This window comes from Eublepharis macularius, chromosome 1, assembly GCF_028583425.1.
Source record: "Eublepharis macularius isolate TG4126 chromosome 1, MPM_Emac_v1.0, whole genome shotgun sequence".
Lineage (NCBI taxonomy): Eukaryota > Metazoa > Chordata > Lepidosauria > Squamata > Eublepharidae > Eublepharis > Eublepharis macularius.
The window spans coordinates 230125282-230146070 of NC_072790.1; the positions used below are offsets into that span (position 1 = coordinate 230125282).

At 44.3% G+C, this 20789-nt stretch overlaps 1 protein-coding gene and 2 long non-coding RNA genes across 4 annotated transcripts in view; 1 reads left to right on the forward strand and 2 right to left on the reverse strand.

The window, feature by feature from the left end:
* The window catches only part of NECTIN4 (nectin cell adhesion molecule 4), a 120838-nt gene that overhangs the window by 57193 nt on the left and 42856 nt on the right, over nucleotides 1–20789 (reverse strand). The window lies entirely within an intron of this gene.
* LOC129343505 (uncharacterized) lies at nucleotides 5108–6159 on the reverse strand. Of its 2 annotated transcripts, none has more exons than XR_008598299.1 (2): nucleotides 5944–6159; nucleotides 5108–5398 (listed from the first exon to the last, which is right to left on the reverse strand). It is a non-coding gene; the product is annotated as an uncharacterized LOC129343505 (long non-coding RNA). The 2 variants fall into 2 exon arrangements; XR_008598300.1 differs by lacking the exon at nucleotides 5944–6159 and adding an exon at nucleotides 5479–5675.
* Nucleotides 7457–8099, forward strand: LOC129343500 (uncharacterized). Its single transcript, XR_008598298.1, has 2 exons — nucleotides 7457–7728; nucleotides 7809–8099. It is a non-coding gene; the product is annotated as an uncharacterized LOC129343500 (long non-coding RNA).

Consider the following 20789-nt stretch of genomic DNA (forward strand, 5'->3'; position numbering starts at 1 on the left):
AAATTGTGGAGCTCAGTCTTGGCCCAAATTTAGAATGCAGTCCTAAGCAGTTACACCCTTCTAGGCCTATTGTCTTCAGTGGACAGTAGGGAGTAATTCTGCTTAGGATTGCACTTTGAGAGGGCATAAGCACTGACATAAAGATATGCTGCTGTTTTATATTGAATCAGAGCATTGGTCTGCCTAGCTCAGTATTATCTGTTCCGATTGGCAGTGGCCTTCCAGGGTCCCAGGCAGAGAAAAATCTTTCCCAGCACCTGATATCTTCACGTAAACATTGCTATCCCGCCTTTCATATATTCAAGGCAGCTAACCACCAGGCCAATATAAAAAGATGAAAATCACAATTGTTAAGAAGATTCATAGTCCAAAAGTTTGGCCACAAGCAAAAAAGGCATATGCCTTAGCAATGAGAATCATTTTTGTACTGGCTCAGGAAAGATAATGAGAATTTACTGCAGGGAGCCCAATCCAAAGGGAAAGGGCTATAATGGAGAATTAGTCTAGTTGAGGTTTGTACCTGTTCGACAGAGAGCATAGACAGAAAAAGCTTGTGAGTTTATATAGGAAGAGAACGTCCTTCAGAGAGATGGGTCTCACATCATAAAGGGTTTTATAGATAAAAAGCAGCACCTTAAATTGTGCTGCAATACAAATAGGCACCTGATGGTTGGTGCAAATGAGGCATTGTGTATTCACAGTGGCCCACACATAAGAAGTCTTTCACATCATATACTACCTGGTCCTTTTAAACTGAAGGCATTGACTCTGGGACCTTTTCCATGCAAAGAAGATGCTCTACCACCGAGTCACAGCCCCTTCCCTGGAGGCAGCTGACAAACTATATTAACAGGGATGCATTGTCTCCTTCTGTTTTTCCATCACCAGAGCTCCCAAGGGTGAGCCCTGGCAATCGGTGGGAAGACCTGGAAAGAGGGTGTGCACCTGATGTCAGCGACATCGATGTTGCTAAGTCACAACCCCAAGTAACAATGGATAGATCTAGAGATTGCTGGAAACGCTATGTAAAACCATAACGTTTCTGGTGATTCCTAGAGCTACCCTTTGTCATTTTCAGGTTGTACCTGGAAGTGATGTAGAGCCAAGCTACAAGTGACGAATTACACTTGCCTGGCAAGTGAACAGACTCATGTGTATTCCTCCCTGTTCACTTGCCATTCATTTGCGCTCCACTTGATCAAGTGGAGAGCAAGTGAATGGCTAGTGAACAGGGAGGAATACACATGAGTCTGTTCACTTGCCAGGCAAGTGTAATTCGTCACTTGTAGCTTGGCTCGTAGTGACATCAGAGATGTTGCTAGTTTTTATTTTATTTCTCTCCCACCATTGCTTGGAGCAGTGGTGGGCAACAAGGCTTAACATCAAGAGGCCTCCCACCATAAGCCCACTACTCACTTGGTGATCAGACAAGGGGGACTTGGTTTGGATATTGAAATTCTTCAGGACTATTAGTCTATAAAGCTCAAGCCTATCTCTCAGCCAGAGCGCACACAAAACATATGATCAAGATTAGCCGCTAAATAACTCTCAGTAGATTATTACCACTCCTACTCACCGTTCCTTCAGCCAAGGTTGAAGTAGGACCACATACCAAGTTGGAGTCAGTTGAGAAACGACTGGTTGACTAGAGTCATCCAGTCAGATTTTGGTTATATGTGGTATATAGTTTCTTCCAACAATAGATCACTGACATGGTTCTTAACAGCAATGGAAGAGCTACTTAAGTGGGACAGTGGGTTCTTAGGCAGGAGGAACTTTCTCCAAACTAAGGCAGGGGTCTTTCCAACAACATCAAGGTTGGGAGAAGGATTCCACTTCTATTAGCCACATATGAGGAGTGGGTCAGAGATTAGACAGAGGGCAAATCTGAATCCGATGTTCTCCCTATGTGCTATCACACAAATGCTTCTTCCATCACTGCACTTCCTAAACCCATACTTCACAAAACTAGCACTGGTCCCAACTAGACATTTACTCACCCACTCGCTTTTCATCACCACCAGTAACCAACCCAACAGCCTTATTAAGTAACAACCAACAGAACTGGGGGGGGAAAAAGTATTTCCAACATGTTGATACCAGGCCAGACACCAGGAGTTCTTGCCAAAGGGATTATACCCTCCTGTGCTACTCAAAGGTAGCAACAAGGTTGGAAATAAAAAAGAAAGTCTGGTGTGAAAAGATGGGCTCTGGACAAATCTGAGGCCATCTAGCTTTTTATTTTGGGTTGGTCCATTTCTCTACCCTCCAAGCAGAGTTCTTGCCAGTAGTCCATACACTGGAGTCCACTGGAGACAGCCAAAATTTCAAGGTAAGATGAACTGTACACAAAGCATGTGCTCTTCTGGTGAATGAGGTCCCCTCCCCTGTTCAGTTTTGATTTAGTCGGCACTCCAAACTAAAGATAACATTAAGAAAAGGGACAAAAAGCCCCCTGCAGCCCTTTACACTAGTGAAAGTGGGTCGGTAGGTATACCAGAAACTCCTTCATCCCCCTTCCAGCATTCCGTTGTATGCTGAGCAAACTAGCACTTTTTAAGGAGGATTCCCTCGAGTTTGGTTGTGCAGCTGCGACCCAACATGTGGTGGGTGTATCATGTAGTTTGTCCTTTAGGGTGTCACTTTTCTTTCAGTCTGTAGAAGTGACACCCTAAAGGACAAACTCCATGATACACCCACCACATGTTGGGTCGCAGCTGCACAACCAAACTCGAGGGAATCCTCCTTAAAAAGAAGTTTTCACTCTAGTCTGCACTGTTTGTACAGATATTGATGCAAGAAGGATTCCTGCAAATGCAGAAAATATCCCAACAGAATATCTAAAATGACTCTGCCCAGGGGTTCACCTCCTAGCATCATCACCAGAAGTATTAAGCTAATATTTTTTTTCAATGCTCATCTTCCCCCAAGCCACTCGCTTATGTAGAGTTATGCCATATTTCATTTGAGAATAAAAACTAGTGCAAATTTGCATATTTAAAACATTTCAAATTACAAATTAGATAGGCATCCTCATTCTCTGTGGCTTGACCTAATTTCAGATTTATGATTCCTTCCACCTACTTTTAATTAAATGCATCATCCACTGGAATGTATTAGAACTTCAATTTGATATATGGATTTTTTTTTTGCACTTTAATGTTTGCCGAAATTTCAGATTCATGAATGTTAAAGGACAATTTCAAATTCAGATCCATAGGCAGATATAATTAGTATGGTTTACCGCTGGGAAGAATCTTTCTCCAAGTCAGATTGGCTAACAAATCTAATCCTGCCAGGTTTGTGCATTCTCTGGTTAGAAAGTAAGCAAGTGAACTGACTCACTTCTTTGAGCAATCAACATTGCCCTTTGAATCCATACTAGACTCTCTGGCTCTTCAGTCATTCCTGATCTTTACTTATGGGACATCATAAATCCGGACTGTGTCTGTCTGTATGCTGCCTGGCAACTTTGGTTACTTGCTGCTGTTCTATAGAATGGCAGGGAAAAACAATGGGGGAAATAAGTGTTGCACCAATGCTGTGACATCACTTCTGAAGTGAACTTGGAAATGATATCATCTTGGTGTGACACTCTAGGATCCCCCCAAAACTTGGTGGTGAAACAGTAGAGTTTCAAGGGAATCCTAGAACATTTCTCCTACGTGATGCCGTCACTTCTGGGTTCACACCAGAAGAGAAGTTGCAGCTTCAGCACAATGCCTATTTGCATGCCCCTGCCCCCACCAGCTCCCACCTGATCCATCCACTGCATTTTTATCCCACTCTTCCTCCAAGAAGTTCAGAACAGTATACATGGTTCTCCTTCATGTTATGCTAACAACAACCCTGTGAGGTAGATTAGGCTAAAAGGGAGTGATTGGCTCAAGGCCCTTCAGCAAGCTTCATATCTAGGTAGGGATTTGAACCCAACCCAGGTCTCTTTGATCCTAGGTGCCCACTGTCATGCTCCAAAATTTCCTCCTCTACACTCCCGCAAACACACTTGAGACCAGGTCTTGCCTCTTGTTCTGTTTATTCTACACAAGCAAGGTGGAGCACTGCACTAGCAGAAGCACTGATTTACTCCTCAGAATATTTTCTAAACTATCATTAATTTTGTTTGCATTCAAAGAATGACAATTTGTTTGTGAAACAGGAACGTTTCTGGTTTAAAAACCCACAAATGACAGCACTCTCGACCCACAAATGACAGCACTCCAAACTCTATCACATTTTTATTTCCCCCCCCATGCCTCGCCTTCCAAGTCGCAAAGTGTTGTGCATGGTTCTCCGCTCTCCTGCTTTATCTTCACAACGGTTCGGACCATAGGTCAGGCTCAGAGTGACAGACCCAAAGTTACCCAGTGAGCTTCATAGCCTATCTGGGATTTGTCAGAGAATCATAGACATGGAAGAGGCTATCCATGCAGGAATTCCAGGCTATTCCATGCAGGAATTCCATCCCTGACTGAGAGCTGTCCAGTTTGGACAGCTGGAGAGCCAGAATGGTGTAGTAGTTAGAGTATTGGGTCTTTTCCACACTGGTTTTTTTTGTTGGTTCCGGCTCCATACTGCATAGATTTCTCTCAACAGTTCTGCATGCATGGTCAAAATACTCCAATTCAGTCTCCAAATTGCTGCCAAAACTTTTTTGTGTTCTGCATGGTGAAAAGCTGCATTGGCCGGCAAGTCAGTTTTTCCCGGTTTCTGTGGTTTTTCTTCCTGTGAACATACCCCCCCCGATGGTTCTCCCCCCCCCCAGGACTTTTTGCAGTGCAGAATGATTTCTTTGGTGTGAGGCCTGGCCCTGGCCCTGCCTTTTACCCTCTTCTTTACCCCCCTGCATCCCAATTGGTTGAACAGCAGCCAATCCAGTTTTTTCTTTAATTTTTTTAAAAACAACAACGCTGCACATTGCACTGTTGCTACACTGATGCCTTTAAAAAAAAAAGTCTTGCAAGTTTCCTTTGCCTATCAGCTGCAACATGGCTAAGAGAAATTTTTAAATGGACTTAAAAATGTGTTTTGTGTGCCTGGTAACTTCCAAAACAAAGGGAGAAGATTACACTTCCACAATAGTTAAGTACACACCAATACAAGGAAGTGTGCCAACACAGCTATTATTATTATTGCAGCACAAGTAAATTATACAATCAATATAAACACAACAGTTTCGATTCCATTCAATTCAATGTGGCTGCAAACTTGTTCCAATAGACTGAGAGAGTCAAGTCCCATATATTAACGGAGCCTCTTTATCACAGGCTGCAAACGGTGCCAGTTGAAGTTAATCGGTGGCGTCCAAGATTTATGAGCTCCAAGGTGGCGACGAGCTATACCGGTCTATTCCTTTCGGCTCGTTTCAAACCCAGTTCTTCATCAGGCCACCAATGTCCTACAATTTATATCACAAACTATCAGTAATCAGCCCAATATTGGCTGCCCCTGTGTTACCGTCTGCCAGTTCATACTTACAGTTAATCAAAGTATTTCGTATCCAAACTCAAAAAGCATTCCGGTTTACATTCAGGTTTACATTTACAGATCCAGCTCCCGAGTTAGGTGCGGGGGGCATAAATATCCACCATTAAATACAAGCCACTAGGACAATTGTCAATTACCATACAATTAATTGATTTAAAGACATATCAGTACCAGATACATTTATTTCAAATGACTAATGTCTGAGTGGGACCTTAACAAGGGAAGGGGGGGGGAAAGGAGAGACAAAAGAAAAAGAAAAACGGGAAAGAAAAGAGAAGGAAGAAGAAAGAAAAAACAGTATGAAAAGAAAAAGAAGCCAGAAAGGGGGGAGGGAGCAAGGAGAGGGGGGGAGGGAGGGGGAGAAAACGGAGAAAAAGAAGACGAGAAGAGAGAAAGCCAAAAACCAGAAACGAGAGAAAAAAGGAGCGGGGGGAAGGAACGCCAGTTCATACTTACAGTTAATCAAAGTATTTCATATCCAAACTCAAAAAGCATTCTGGTTTACATTCAGGTTTACATTTAGAGATCCAGCTCTCGAGTTAGGTGCAGGGGGCGTGGATATCCACCATTAAATACAAGCCACTAGGTCAATTGCCATACAATTAATTGATTTAAAGACATATCAGTACCAGATACATTTATTTCAAATGACTAATGTCTGAGTGGGACCTAAACAAGGGAAGGGGGGGGGGAATGGAAAGCCAAAAGAGAAAGAAAAACAGGAAATGAAAAGAAAAGGAAGAAGAAGGAAGAAAGAAAGAAACAATATGAAGAGAAAAAGGAGCCAAAAAGGGGGAGGGAGAGGGGAGACGGGGGGGGGAAGGGGGGGGGAGGGAGGGAGAGAAAACGGAGAAAAAAAGGGCGAGAAAAAGGAAAGCCAAAAACCAGAAGCGGGAGGAAAAGGGAGCGGGGGGGAGGAATGGGGTGGACAAGTGTTGATCTGGAAGGAGGGAGATGCTTATATGTTTTACGCATGAGGTTCAGAGGAACACCGAGTAGTCAATATCGTTATTCAAACCCTCTGGGAACATAGTATCTAACCTAAAAATCCATCTTATCTCTGCTTGGAGGAGCATACGTTTGTTGAAACCAGGGTTCTTTACTACTTCTACTTCTCTGTTTTAGAAGTAGTAAAGAACCCTGGTTTCAACAAACGTATGCTCCTCCAAGCAGAGATAAGATGGATTTTTAGGTTAGATACTATGTTCCCAGAGGGTTTGAATAACGATATTGACTACTCGGTGTTCCTCTGAACCTCATGCGTAAAACATATAAGCATCTCCCTCCTTCCAGATCAACACTTGTCCACCCCATTCCTCCCCCCCGCTCCCTTTTCCTCCCGCTTCTGGTTTTTGGCTTTCCTTTTTCTCGCCCTTTTTTTCTCCGTTTTCTCTCCCTCCCTCCCCCCCCTTCCCCCCCCGTCTCCCCTCTCCCTCCCCCTTTTTGGCTCCTTTTTCTCTTCATATTGTTTCTTTCTTTCTTCCTTCTTCTTCCTTTTCTTTTCATTTCCTGTTTTTCTTTCTCTTTTGGCTTTCCATTCCCCCCCCCCTTCCCTTGTTTAGGTCCCACTCAGACATTAGTCATTTGAAATAAATGTATCTGGTACTGATATGTCTTTAAATCAATTAATTGTATGGCAATTGACCTAGTGGCTTGTATTTAATGGTGGATATCCACGCCCCCTGCACCTAACTCGAGAGCTGGATCTCTAAATGTAAACCTGAATGTAAACCAGAATGCTTTTTGAGTTTGGATATGAAATACTTTGATTAACTGTAAGTATGAACTGGCGTTCCTTCCCCCCGCTCCTTTTTTCTCTCGTTTCTGGTTTTTGGCTTTCTCTCTTCTCGTCTTCTTTTTCTCCGTTTTCTCCCCCTCCCTCCCCCCCTCTCCTTGCTCCCTCCCCCCTTTCTGGCTTCTTTTTCTTTTCATACTGTTTTTTCTTTCTTCTTCCTTCTCTTTTCTTTCCCGTTTTTCTTTTTCTTTTGTCTCTCCTTTCCCCCCCCCCTTCCCTTGTTAAGGTCCCACTCAGACATTAGTCATTTGAAATAAATGTATCTGGTACTGATATGTCTTTAAATCAATTAATTGTATGGTAATTGACAATTGTCCTAGTGGCTTGTATTTAATGGTGGATATTTATGCCCCCCGCACCTAACTCGGGAGCTGGATCTGTAAATGTAAACCTGAATGTAAACCGGAATGCTTTTTGAGTTTGGATACGAAATACTTTGATTAACTGTAAGTATGAACTGGCAGACGGTAACACAGGGGCAGCCAATATTGGGCTGATTACTGATAGTTTGTGATATAAATTGTAGGACATTGGTGGCCTGATGAAGAACTGGGTTTGAAACGAGCCGAAAGGAATAGACCGGTATAGCTCGTCGCCACCTTGGAGCTCATAAATCTTGGACGCCACCGATTAACTTCAACTGGCACCGTTTGCAGCCTGTGATAAAGAGGCTCCGTTAATATATGGGACTTGACTCTCTCAGTCTATTGGAACAAGTTTGCAGCCACATTGAATTGAATGGAATCGAAACTGTTGTGTTTATATTGATTGTATAATTTACTTGTGCTGCAATAATAATAATAGCTGTGTTGGCACACTTCCTTGTATTGGTGTGCCTGGTAACTTCAGCAGTAAGAAGTAAATCTCCCCCTTTTAAAAGCAATAATGCTGCAAAGTTGCAACCTTGGTGCATTTAAAAAAAAAAAAACCTTATAAGTTTCAGCTGATCAACTGAGGATACTGACCTGCCCTCAGCCATCAACTGATGAAACTGACAAAATAGAAAGCCCTCAGCAGAAACGAGGCATTTTTCTAGTGTAGAAAAAATAAACAGACACCACTTAGGTTCGGTTTCCTCAAATGCGGAATTAGAGAGCCCCAAAGCAGATCCAATCCTGGTGGATCGAATACACAGAAAACTCAAGAGTAAGTGTGCATGCGGAAAACACCTTGGACTGGGAACTGGGAGATATGGGTTCTGTTGGCAGAGCAGCTTTGCAACACTCAGGACATCAAACTGATTAAAGTATAACAAAAACTTTATTATTAGAACTGACAAAACGGGATAGGAAAGTGGTGAGATAAATCTAGCTGCCTAGTTTGAGAGAAGCGCGGAGAGTTCTAGCTTAAGGTTAGCATTCTGCAGACAGACAAGACGAAAAGGTCCTTAAGAAAGAAAGCTCTCCCCTGACCGTCTGTCTAAAGCTTGCTGCCCCCTGCAGGATCTTCTTGTTTTCTTATTATTTGAAGAACCAGACATTGCTATATTCCAACAGGTTCAAATCCCCATTCTGCCGTGGGAACGCCCTGGGCAACCATAGGCCAGCCATACTCTCTCTCAGCCTAACATACTCAACAGTTACTGTTGCGAGGATACAATGGAGAATGGGAGGTTGCTGTTGTAAGTTGCTTTGGGTCCCCATTGGGTGTTAAAAATATATCCCCGCTTGGAAATAAATTGGGTATAAATAAATAAAACCCTTGCTGCTATAGAGGCAGAAACTCTTGTAGGCAATTGGTTCTATGTCAAACCACTCTTACAACCAGAAAGTTTTTCTGATGTCCACCCCAAAATCGACCCTCCTGTAGCTACTGGAATTAGCCTCACACTCTAGAGCAATATTGAACAAGTCTTTGACCTCTTCCACATGGGTTTTCTCATAGGATTTGTTTTCTAGACCTCCAGCTGCTTCTATTGCCATCCTCTAAACCCATTCCAATTTGTTGATGTCCTTCCTAAAGTGTCCAGAGGAGTTAGCCGTGTTAGTCTGTAGTAGCAAAATCAAAAAGAGTCCAGTAGCACCTTTAAGACTAACCAATTTTATTGTAGCATAAGCTTCCGAGAATCACGTTCTCTTCGTCAGATGCATCTGACGAAGAGAACGTGATTCTCGAAAGCTTATGCTACAATAAAATTGGTTAGTCTTAAAGGTGCTACTGGACTCTTTTTGATTTTCCTAAAGTGTGCCAACCAGAACTCGACAAAGTCATTCAGATGAGATCTGATTATTGCAGAGTACAGGGGAAATGTTACTTCTAGTAACTTGGAAATTGTGCTTCCTTCCACGTTCAAAAAACACATTCGCTTTTTAATGTTATTATTTTTATTTTATTTATAGTCTTGTCTTTCTCACTAAGACTTCAGGCAGATTACACAGTGCAAGTCAATATGATCAACAGTTAGGATATTCAGTGAACTAATACAATATGGTATGGGTTACAGAAGATTGAAAACAATCATAAATCCAAACAAAGAGATGAAATAGAGATGAAAACTTTGCTGAAACATGGCATACATAAACAAACGTGACATTTTTAACAATGTGGAAATGTGCATCAACAGGCAGTCTCTAGTAGAACAGTCTACAGTCCTTGTTCCTTAAGGCGTCATAGCATAGCCCTATTAACTGAGGTAAAAAATCCTCCTGAATAATTCACTTTTGCATAGTTTGTGGAAAGCCAGGAGAGTGGGAGCTTTCTTGACCTCCCCAAGCAGGCCGTTCCATAAGGTGGGGCCTGCTGCAGAGATATGGGCAGCTGTTGATTTTGCCCAACTACAGGGTAGTATGTGTAGAAGCCCTGTTCAGATGAGCCATGTTGTCTTTCCTAGGAGAGGCAGCCCAACAGAGGGACAAAGGCTATGCAGCCACATCACACCTAGTGTTGCCAAGTCTCCTGCTACAGCGCCAGCAAACTGTCCCCTGACCCCTGCTACTGCTCAGTGGTAAGAAATGAAGAAAACTCTGTGATAGAGTTTCTTCTGAATCCTAGAGCAGCAGCATATCAATTCCAGGTTCACCCTACAAATGACATCATGTCATTGCCACAATGGCACCCCTCATTTCCCTACCTCCCCCAGTCTCTTGCTGGGTGCCAGACACCCTCGTCACACCAGTTCTTCAGCACTGTGCCCATGTAATATTTCCCCATAGCAGTTCCATTCGTAGCATGCTTCAATTATCCCGGGGAACACTCTGCACTTTGTTTAGCTACCTGAAAGCACAGCAAGGTACACAAAGGAGGAACTTAAGGAAGTTTTTGTTTATTTAAAGAAGGTTTTCAATAGAAGTAGGCAAAAGGTGTAAGACTTGAAATGCAGTGTATGACAGTTTATGAAATACCACAGAATCCCAAGTGTTGTTTGCTTAGTCTGTTAGGAGAATCGATTTCAACAGCCAATAAACTAGGATACTTGTTTTCTTTGCCGCTGCAAAGATGTTATTAGTTAAATACTGGAAAAGTGCAAGAAATTATTAAATCTTGGATTTGTAGGGTATATGGAAGATAAAACTTACAAAATTAACTGAATGTGTTCATCTAAGAAACGGAGACATAAAGAAACCATAGTCCTCTGCAATCTGGAACTATTTATTATTGACAAAGCTTTGTTAATTGAGCCATATAATTGTGCAATCTTTTTATAAATCACTGCCCCTAGACTTTAGGTGGATAATGCTGCAATCCTTAAAACACTTTCCTGTGAGTTAGACCCACTGAATATAATAGCACTTACTTCTAAGAAAATGTGCTCAGGATTGCTCCCAAAATGACTGAATTATCCTAGGATATCTGTGTGATTGTTTCCCCCCCCCGCCCTTTTTTTTGTTTTCTATTTAAACATGTTAAATGATTATTTGGAATTCATACACACATGTAAAAAGATGTGTATTATAGTAGGCAAAAGGTTTGGAGAAAAATAATCCTATCTAATTCATAGATTCTAAAAGCACAGAAATACTTGTGCGTGGAGTCACGTTATAGACATGTTTGTTGATTATCAGGAACCCCCAATTTTTCCTTTTATTTCTTTCAAATTCCATCTGGAAATGTAGCAACCCCACCAGACACGGAAGGATGGTTATGACCTTGAATTTTATGAGACAGTGATGTAATCAAGCGTTCATAGCCCTTCACAACAAATATTAATACCTACGTAAAATATGACTCTATAAAATTAAGGAAGCAATAGCTGCAGTAGAGAGATGAGCACAGAGAAGTCTTGCAAACCTCTATTGAATGCATAGTGGATACATACGGTCTTAACCTGCAATTGAATAGAGCTAACAGAGGGAGACAGGCAAAAGCCAGCTTGGTGTAGTTTTTAGTGTGTTGGACTAGGATCTGGGTTCGAATCCACAATGGAAGCTTGATGGGTGACCTGAGGTCAATTCTGTTAGCCTAACAGAGCTCACAGGATTGTTGTGAGGGTAAAATGGAAGAAGGGAGACTGAGGTATGTTGCCCTGAGATCTTTAGACAAAAGAGCTAGACAAAAGTATACTAAATAAATAATATATAAGCATTCTGGTCACCACACCTCAAAGAAGATATTATAGCACTGGAAAAAGTGTAGAAAAGGGCAACTAGAATGATTAAAGGGATGGAACACTTCCCCCATGAAGAAAGGTTAAAGCGCTTGGGGATCTTTAGCTTGGAGAAACGACAACGGAGGGGTGACATGACAGAGGTTTACAAGATTATGCATGGGATAGAGAAGGTAGAGAAAGAAGTATTTTTCTCCCTTTCTCACAATACAAGAACTCGTGGGCACTCAATGAAATTGCTGAGCAGTCGAGTTAGAACGGATAAAAGGAAGTACTTCTTCACCCAAAGGGTGATTAACACATGGAATTCACTGCCTCAGGAGATGGTGGCAGCTTCAAGCATACACAGCTTCAAGAGGGGATTGGATAAACACATGGAGCAGAGGTCCATCAGTGGCTATTAGCCACAAGGTATAGATGGAAATCTCTGTCTAGGGCAGTGATGCTCTGTATTCTTGGTGTTTGGGGGAGGAATCAGTGCGAGGGCTTCTAGTGTCCCTTCCCCACTGGCAGACCTCCTGATGACACCTGGTTTTTCAGCCACGGTGTGACATAGAGTGTTGGATTGGATGGTTCCATTGGCCTGATCCAACATGGCTTCTCTTATGTTCTTATGTTCTTATCACAGGGGAGTGATTACTGTAGCATTGGGGCCATTGTAGAAAAGATCCTGATCCCAGTGGTTCCATCCAAGACTGAATCTAGAGCTGGACCTTGTCTAATGTGCTTCATTTCTTGATCACACCAGAAAAAAGCCATGTAAAGCCATTTTGAGAAAATTAATTTCCTGAACAATCTTCAAGGGTGGCCCTACATACAGTGCATTACAGTAGTCTGAGAAAGCACTAAGGCAAAAATGGTGGCAAGGGTATCCTTTTGTTCCCATAATGGGTTCACTTGGCAAGTCAACCTAAGTTGAACAAGGGCCATTCTCACTACAGGTGGCATCTTATAGTCTCTCTACACAAGACATCTTACACAGGGATGCTCAAGTGAAAGATTCTACACTTGTTCTCCCATTGTGGATACACATGCACTGCTAGGGAGACTGAGAACACTTGAATATAAGACCACACAGAAAGTAAGTCATTTGAGCATCCCCATGTAAGATATCTTGTGTAGAGAGACTCTCAGAGCCAAACTACCGATACAAATGACACGCGAACGACACACGAACGGACTTACGCCTGTCTCCCCGTTGTTTTCCTGTACACTTGCCAGCATGGCCAGACTGTGCTTGATCCCGTGTCCATGCTGGTATGGGTTTCTTCTGCGTTCCCAAGGCGCAGGAATGGTATCCCATCATGCACTGCCAGTTTGTGCATGCTTAAACCATCCCCTGTAACCATCCTCTGTCCCCTATTGCCTTTCTGTGCAGAAAGAGGGAAGCAGAAGCAAAACAGAATGCAACAGTGACTTGATGATATGGTCTGCGGACCCTCGCCAATGTGAACTGCTTTTTTGCTGACGCATGCACAGAGTAGAGCCACGGACACAAGTTCATCAGGGGTAAAAGAGATACGGGAAAGTGAGGGGGAGGGGGAAGAATCTGGCCACTCGCATAGACTCGTGTAATTCATCTCATCTAGTTTGGCTCTCAGTTTCCAATCACCAAGCAGGATCTAGAAATACTCTTCACCTAAGCATGTTCACTATTCCATTCCCTCTGCTCTCAGTCCTCCCTGTAAGACTGCTGTGCCCCGTCCTGAGTCCACTTGCTGGGAGGGAGGGCTAAACTAATAAACTAAACTAAGGTTGTTGTGGGTTTTCCGGGCTGTATTGCCGTGGTCTTGGCATTGTAGTTCCTGACGTTTCGCCAGCAGCTGTGGCTGGCATCTTCAGAGGTATAGCACCAAAAGACAGAGATCTCTCAGTGACATTTTTGGTGCTACACCTCTGAAGATGCCAGCCACAGCTGCTGGCGAAACGTCAGGAACTACAATGCCAAGACCACGGCAATACAGCCCGGAAAACCCACAACAGCCATCGTTCTCCGGCCATGAAAGCCTTCGACAAAACTAAACTAAACTAAACTAAACTAGCTCATTGTTCTGCCACCTGGGATACCCCAGGGTCTCCCCCTTACAACTACCTCCTCACCCTTTCCCCTGTGGCTCAGCACACGTTGTGCCTGTTTGGGGCCAAGGAGAATTTTAAAAGCTTCCCTATTTCCCTGGTGGGCATCCACAGACAGCAGCATCACCACAATGAACGTTGGATCTTGTTTAAAAAAAAAAATCTCCCCCCGGAGCACCCGGGTTCCTCCCATGTTCGTGCTTGCAGGTGTTAAAGCAACCCTTCCAGCCGGTTCCCCTCTCTGCCCCATGGCCTTGAGCTGTCTCCACCAAAACTGAGTGAAAAGAATCAAAAGAAAAATTGCTCCTGAAACTCACCTCCGAGTAAGAGTACGTGTGAGAAAGGAAGGCACCAAGCCGGCAAAACTGGATTTCTTCCTGGGTCATTTTTCTTTTACTCTTAATCTCACCCCCCCTCTCATCAGCTGTGTTGCCAACCCAGCCCATCCTTGTCAAACCAGCTCCCTGAGGGGACAGAGCCAAAAAGATGGAAAGGAGGGGAGGGAGAAAGAGGAAGGGAGGAAGCGTTTGTGCAAGTTGCGCCCTGCATCTCCTAGGCAGTTTGCAGATAAGGAAGGCTGTTTGAACAAACTCACAGATTTCAGGCTCCATGTTTTCAAATGGCGATCCCGTTCGCGATCCTGTCCTGATTATGAATTTATTGCAGTGTGGTGCAGTGGTTAGAGGGCTGGACTGCAATTGAGGAGACTGTGAATCAAATTCCTGCTCACGCACTTGGGTAAAATCTTGGGCCAGCAATTCTCTCAGCCTAGCCTCCTTTACAGGGTTGTTGCAGAACCATAGACACTGCCTTGATCTCCTTGCAAGAAGGGTGCGATTTATTAAATGTGATGTAATTTATACCCCACTTTTCAGCCAGATTATCTCTCAAAGTAGCTTTCAAATAAAATCAATCACAGTATAGGACACAAGCACTATACTTTCCCATCTTGCGTTGATTTCTAAAAATACATGCTTGGAACAACCCAGTTTTCATCTCAAGGATCATTGACTGAGACCCAGCTCAGCTGAAGGCCCAACTCCAGACTATGTATTGGTTTGCTCTGCCAAAAGCTTGGCCCTCAACTGTTTCGAAAGCCAAGACAGTCTAAAAACAGGTTCATCCATTATACACAGGTTGGGTCAGAGGTCCCCCAGCCCATGTTACAGTCAGACACGAGTTGTGATTTAGTATCATAGGGTTGGAAGGGACCTCCAGGGTCATCTAGTCCAACCCCCTGCAGAATGCAAGAAATCCACAGCTACCTCCCCTTCCTCCACACACACCGAATGGACCCCTGCTCCATGCCCAGAAGATAGCAAAACACTGCCAGGATCCCTAGCCGAACTGGCCTCGGGAAAATTGCTACCTGACCCCAAAGTTGAGATTGGCCTTAATCTGGACATGTAAGAAGGGGTCACAAGAACTAAGCACTGATGTAACCCTTCCTGCCCTCCGTCTCATGATCTGTCCAGGTTCACAGAACAAGCATTACTGTCGGATGGCCATCTAGCCTCTGCTCAAAAACCTCCAAAGAAGGAGAGCCCACCACCTCCCAAGGAAGCCTGTTCCACTGAGGGACTGCTCTAACTGTCAGGAAGTTCTTCCTAATGTTGTTTAGCCGAAAACTCTTTTGATTTAATTTCCACCCATTGGTTCTGGTCCAACCTCAATTCCCACACCAGCAGTGCCTGATTTGCTTCAAGACCATGGCACATGTGGAGAAGGGGCTTCAGCCTCTCCCCAGAACTATTTTCCTGACCTGAAACAGTCTGGAGGAGCACTATTTGGGGAAACCCCCATGTCCCCTAAAATACTGGGACTGTTGCAGGTCAGGAAAAATGGCATAGAGGGGAAGGCTGAAGGCTGTTCTCCACATGTGCCCCAGTCCTGATCTACTGCACATGTAGGAATTGAGGAGAATTCACAGCAATCATCTGCCTTCTGTACTCTATCCATTCATGTCCTGGGTCAATGTTTCTCAGACTGAGAGCTGAGAGGCCGCCTGTGCCACTCGCCTGCCCGGCTGAGGGGGCAGCCGGCTTGCTGCATGCTCCCTGTCCTGCTGGGCAAGCAAGTGGCACGGAGGGCTGGGAGGGCTGGGAGGTCTCGCCTGCCCCGCAGGACAGGAAGCACACGGCAAGCCGGCCACCCCCTCAGCCTGGCAGGCGAGTGGCATGGGCGGCCTCTCAGCCGCCGCCGCTACCCGCCGCTCCACTGGTGGCATGGCACCCTGCGTGACGACATCACGGAGTGACATCATCACGCAGCACCAGGAGCATGTGCATACTGTGCGTGTGCATGAGGGTGGCCAGAATTGGGTTGTCCCATGCGCCGGGAACCCAAGATCTGGCCCTGTCCAGATCACCTCAGAGCACTAGCCAGAAAATGGGTGCTCATTGGCTGCCAGGTTCCAATACAGTACTAGTACAGCCATCATAGTTACTTCAGGTATAAAACTCAACTGGTTTTCACTCTTTTCTATAGCAATGGATTTCACCATAAAGATGAGCGTCTGTAAACAATAATAGTCAATGGTAGTTGCCAACCTAATATCCGAAGGTGAGATTCATGACAGAAAGCTCTGAACTTTGATCTCCCTCGTCCCACACACTAACCGCTACACCAGACTAAATGCCATCCATTCTGCTTGGCCCATCTATTCCTTCTGGGCACTTCTTATTTAAAAGACAAAACATCCAATAGGTGCAGGAGACAAATGTATTGTTTCCGATAATATAAATCACGACATGTTGCAAGTGGTTAGCTGTTCATTGGAGACAAAAATAATTGGGGGAGGTGAGCTAGCCTGCCTATGGGATAACTTGGCTACCTCACTCCAAAAGAAGTGAAGGGCCTACTATTGCCTGCAAAGATCTCTCTGGGATTGATCTGTTAGAATCATGGGCATTTGTGTTCTTCACCTGTGAGGTTTCTGGATTCTGATCTGATCCTTCTGTGGCACGCGCATTAACGTCAACAGCTAAACCTCCAAAGCACTACAATTTGGAACTTTATGGCTAAAAAAAGATGGATTATTCCCCCCCGCCGCCATTTTTCTTACCCCTTTCCATATTTTTTCAGCTTGACGATATCTCAAAAAGGGTATCCTACAGCGAGGAAAGGTGCAAGATCAAGGGACTGGAGCACCTTCGCTACAAGGAAAGGATAAGGAGTTTGGGCCTCTAACCAGGAGGGACGAAAGAAACAAGTGAATAAATTGTGGATGTAGTGGATGTAGTGACGGCTCTAAAAGGAAACAGAACCAGCTCGAGAGCCCACCTAAATGAGCTTCTCATCTAGTCACCATGTTGGATCCTCCCCCCTCTAATTTATTTGGGCACCTTTCAACCTCATTTCCTGCCCCCCTCCGCCCCCCATTGGGACTCAAAGCAGCTTACGGGAAAAAAACCAATTTAAATAAACAGAAAAATATATACTAAACTGACATGAAACTACAATAAATTACACTTAAATTGATAGTAGCTTCAGGACTCGAGAGAAATTACTTATTCTCCCAATACATAATTAACTAATGGAACTCACTTCCACAGGATATAGCGGCGGCCAATAGCTTAGTTTGCTTTTTATGGAGGAGCAGAGAATAGCTATTAGCTATGATGGCTGACTGAAATCTCTATGCTCAGAGGCACTGTACCACTGAACATCAGTTGTTGGGGGACAGCGATGGGGGAACTCTGTTGACTTCAGGCCCTGCCTGTGGATTTCATTGCAGAATTTATCAATACAAGGAGAAGTAGGATACTAAAATAACTGGATCCACCAGGGCTGTTCTAATATAACCATAGTGGGAGACATCCCAGTTTTTAGACCACCATTCTCACACCCACTTTCTAGCTGAGCACCATGCTACCGTGCCTGGCAATAATTAGGGCTTTGTTTCTGAAACTGCTCCAGTAACGTGCATTATAAGACTCTGCTGAACTCCCCATATACACTTTGTGCGTATAAAATGCAAATACATCATTTCAAAATCATGTTCCTTTTTATCTGCACACCTTAAATTCCCCTTCCGTCCCTCCCACTTGCTGGCTGAGCGGTGCCAGATATTGTGCAAACTACAAAAAATGAAAAGAAAAGAAAGATAAAACACCAATGTTGCAAAGAGCCTTCTTCCTTATACTATATATGGAAAAGAGCAAAGGGACACGCCATCAAATATACTCAGTGCAACTTAATACTTCCATCCCACATGGAGCACCTTGCACAGAATGGTCCTTTTCTTGTTTAGGTAGGTAGCCAACTCATTCCTGCAGCCCTGGCTAGATCTTGGGAGACTGACCAGGGGTGAGAGGGGCCTCAGATGGCCTGTCAGCCTATGCTGAAGATCCTCGAATCAGTCACAGACCCAGGTGCAGCTGTTCAGAGGTCAAAAACACACATGTTTTGTCAAGCACAGAAAGGTGACATGTGCGTGGAAAGCAAAATAGCATTCTGTTTTCACATGTGCCCACCTATAATGGGACTGGACAGCACTTTTCGGGACATGTAAGACTATTACAGTCCTAGTCAAGCCGTTCCTTTCTGAGGCAGCCAGGGCTGGACCCCGTGGGGAGGAATAGTCATTGCAAAGTGAGGGATGCAGAGGACTTCAACAGGATATAACGCCATAGAGTCCACCCTCCAAAGCAGCCATTTCCCCCAGGGAAACAGATCTCTGTGGTTCTGGAGATCAATTGAAATTCTGGGAGATCTCCAGGAACCACCTGGAAGTTGGCAACCCTGAGTAACTGCTGTACCTTACTTTATGGATACTAAACTGTTGAGGCGCCCCTAACTGAAACAAGTTAGGAGGCTCAAATATTACCTTTCTCAGTAAGGGAGTCCCACAGCTGTCAGGGCCCAGCTCGTGGTTACCTTTCTCAGGAAAAAAGGCAAGCAAGTCAAGAAGAAGAAATAATCCCAGTGGAGACTGGGTGAAAGCTGAGCAGCAAAGACCCCGAATGGTTTCAGCACCCATTGCAAAGGCCACAAAGTTGGGCCCATAGCCAGCAATTTTGGGACACACAATCTCAAGGGTACATGGGAGGAGGGAATGAATTAGAACCGTCAGGCCCACCTTTTGCTAGTAGCAGTTGATTATGCTCAGAAGTGATTAATTGTATTAAATTATACATTGGCTTTTTAAAAATTTAGCACACTGTGTCATCCTGTGCCTTTGCATTCATCACGCTGGAAAGTTTACTTCCTATTAAGCAATTAAATAGACATTCTCCTTTTTGTTATATCTCCATAAATAAAAGGTTTTGTTTTTTTTTTAAGTTGCAAAATTGGTAAGGGGCTCAAAATCTACCTGAATGAGGTGTATGCTCCACCCAGGCTCTGTAACCACAGAAGAAGCAGGATAAACAGGGAAGTGTAGCGTTAGCAGCAGCCGGTGCGGTGCTACGGTTATGACGCCGTGCCATGAATCAGGCAGTCCTGGGCAGGAACCCGAGCTTTTCCATAAACATACTAAATAGCCATAAGCAAAGTAGCCTCCTTCAGCCTCTATTTTTAATATTTGGAAATGATAATCACCTATCTTTCAACGTTGGTGCGCAAATTCCAGCAAAAAGGTAATGATATGATTGCTTTGAACTTGAAAGCACTTATTTAAATTCCAAGTATTATTAATAATTATCCTTCCTTATGCACAGCTCTTCCCTCCTATACAGTAATGATATCACCTATCACTAAAACATTTCTACGAGAAGTCCCCCTCCCCTGGTATTCACCAGTACAAGTCTTTTAATCCGGAAAAGAATACCATCTTCAGCTGTAAAAAAAACTGAGGGCCAAGCTACAAGTGACGAATGACACTGGAACGCAAGTGGAGCGCAAGTGAACAGGGAGGTATACACGTGAGTCTGTTCACTTGCTGTTCAAGTGTCATTCGTCACTTGTAGCTTGGCCCTAAGCTGGCAAAAAGCCCATTGGGCACGTGACCCTCAGATGCAGGATGGTGACCCGTAGGCATACAAGAGCCAACATGGTGTAGCGGCTCAATGTTGGACTAGGAATGGGGTGATGTGAGTTCAAATCCCCACTCTGCCATGGAAGCACTCTGGATCACTCTCTCTCAGCCTTTCGGTACAATCCTAAGAACAGTTCTTCTTAGGATTGCACTGTAAGCTACCTGACAGAATTGCTGTGAGGGGAAGATGCTGTAGTAAGCTGCGTTGGGTCTTCATTGAGGTGAAAATAGGGTATATATAGAGAGAGAATAAAAATTAAAAAGTGACGCTTAGAAACGCAGTTCCGGCATTCACGAAGAGGTTCAGGAGGAACTAGCAAGGCTGTGTGGAGCACTCAGATTCCTGCTTTTCATTCAGCAGGTTTGTGAGAAAAGGTTTTGAAATAGAGGCTGGCTCAGAGCCAAGCTACAAGTGACGCCTGACACAGGTTGGACACTTGTCAGTTTCCCTCAAGTTTTGATGGGAAATGTAGGCAGCTTGGTGGAATGTTGGACAAGTGACAGTTGAAAAGTCCCTTCGACAGTAGTCGGAGAGCCAAGCTGCAAGACTAGGATGCCTACATTTCCCATCAAAACTTGAGGGAAGCTGACAAGTGTCCAACCTGTGTCAGGCGTCACTTGTAGCTTGGCTCTCATTTGAAGCCAAGGCTGGCACAGCAGTAGGGTTGCCAGCCTCCAGGTGGTGGCTGGAGATTTCCCGGAATTACAACTGATCTCCAGGTGACAGAGATCAGTTCCCCTGGAGAAAATGGCTGCCTTGGAAGGTGGCTTCTATGGCATGATACCCAGCTGAGGTCCCTCCCCTCCTCAAACCCTGCCTTGCCCAGGCTCCACTCCCCAAATCTCAAGGAATTTCCCAACATGGACCTGGCAACCCTACACAGCAGGCAGGAGCCCGATTGCATGACTGA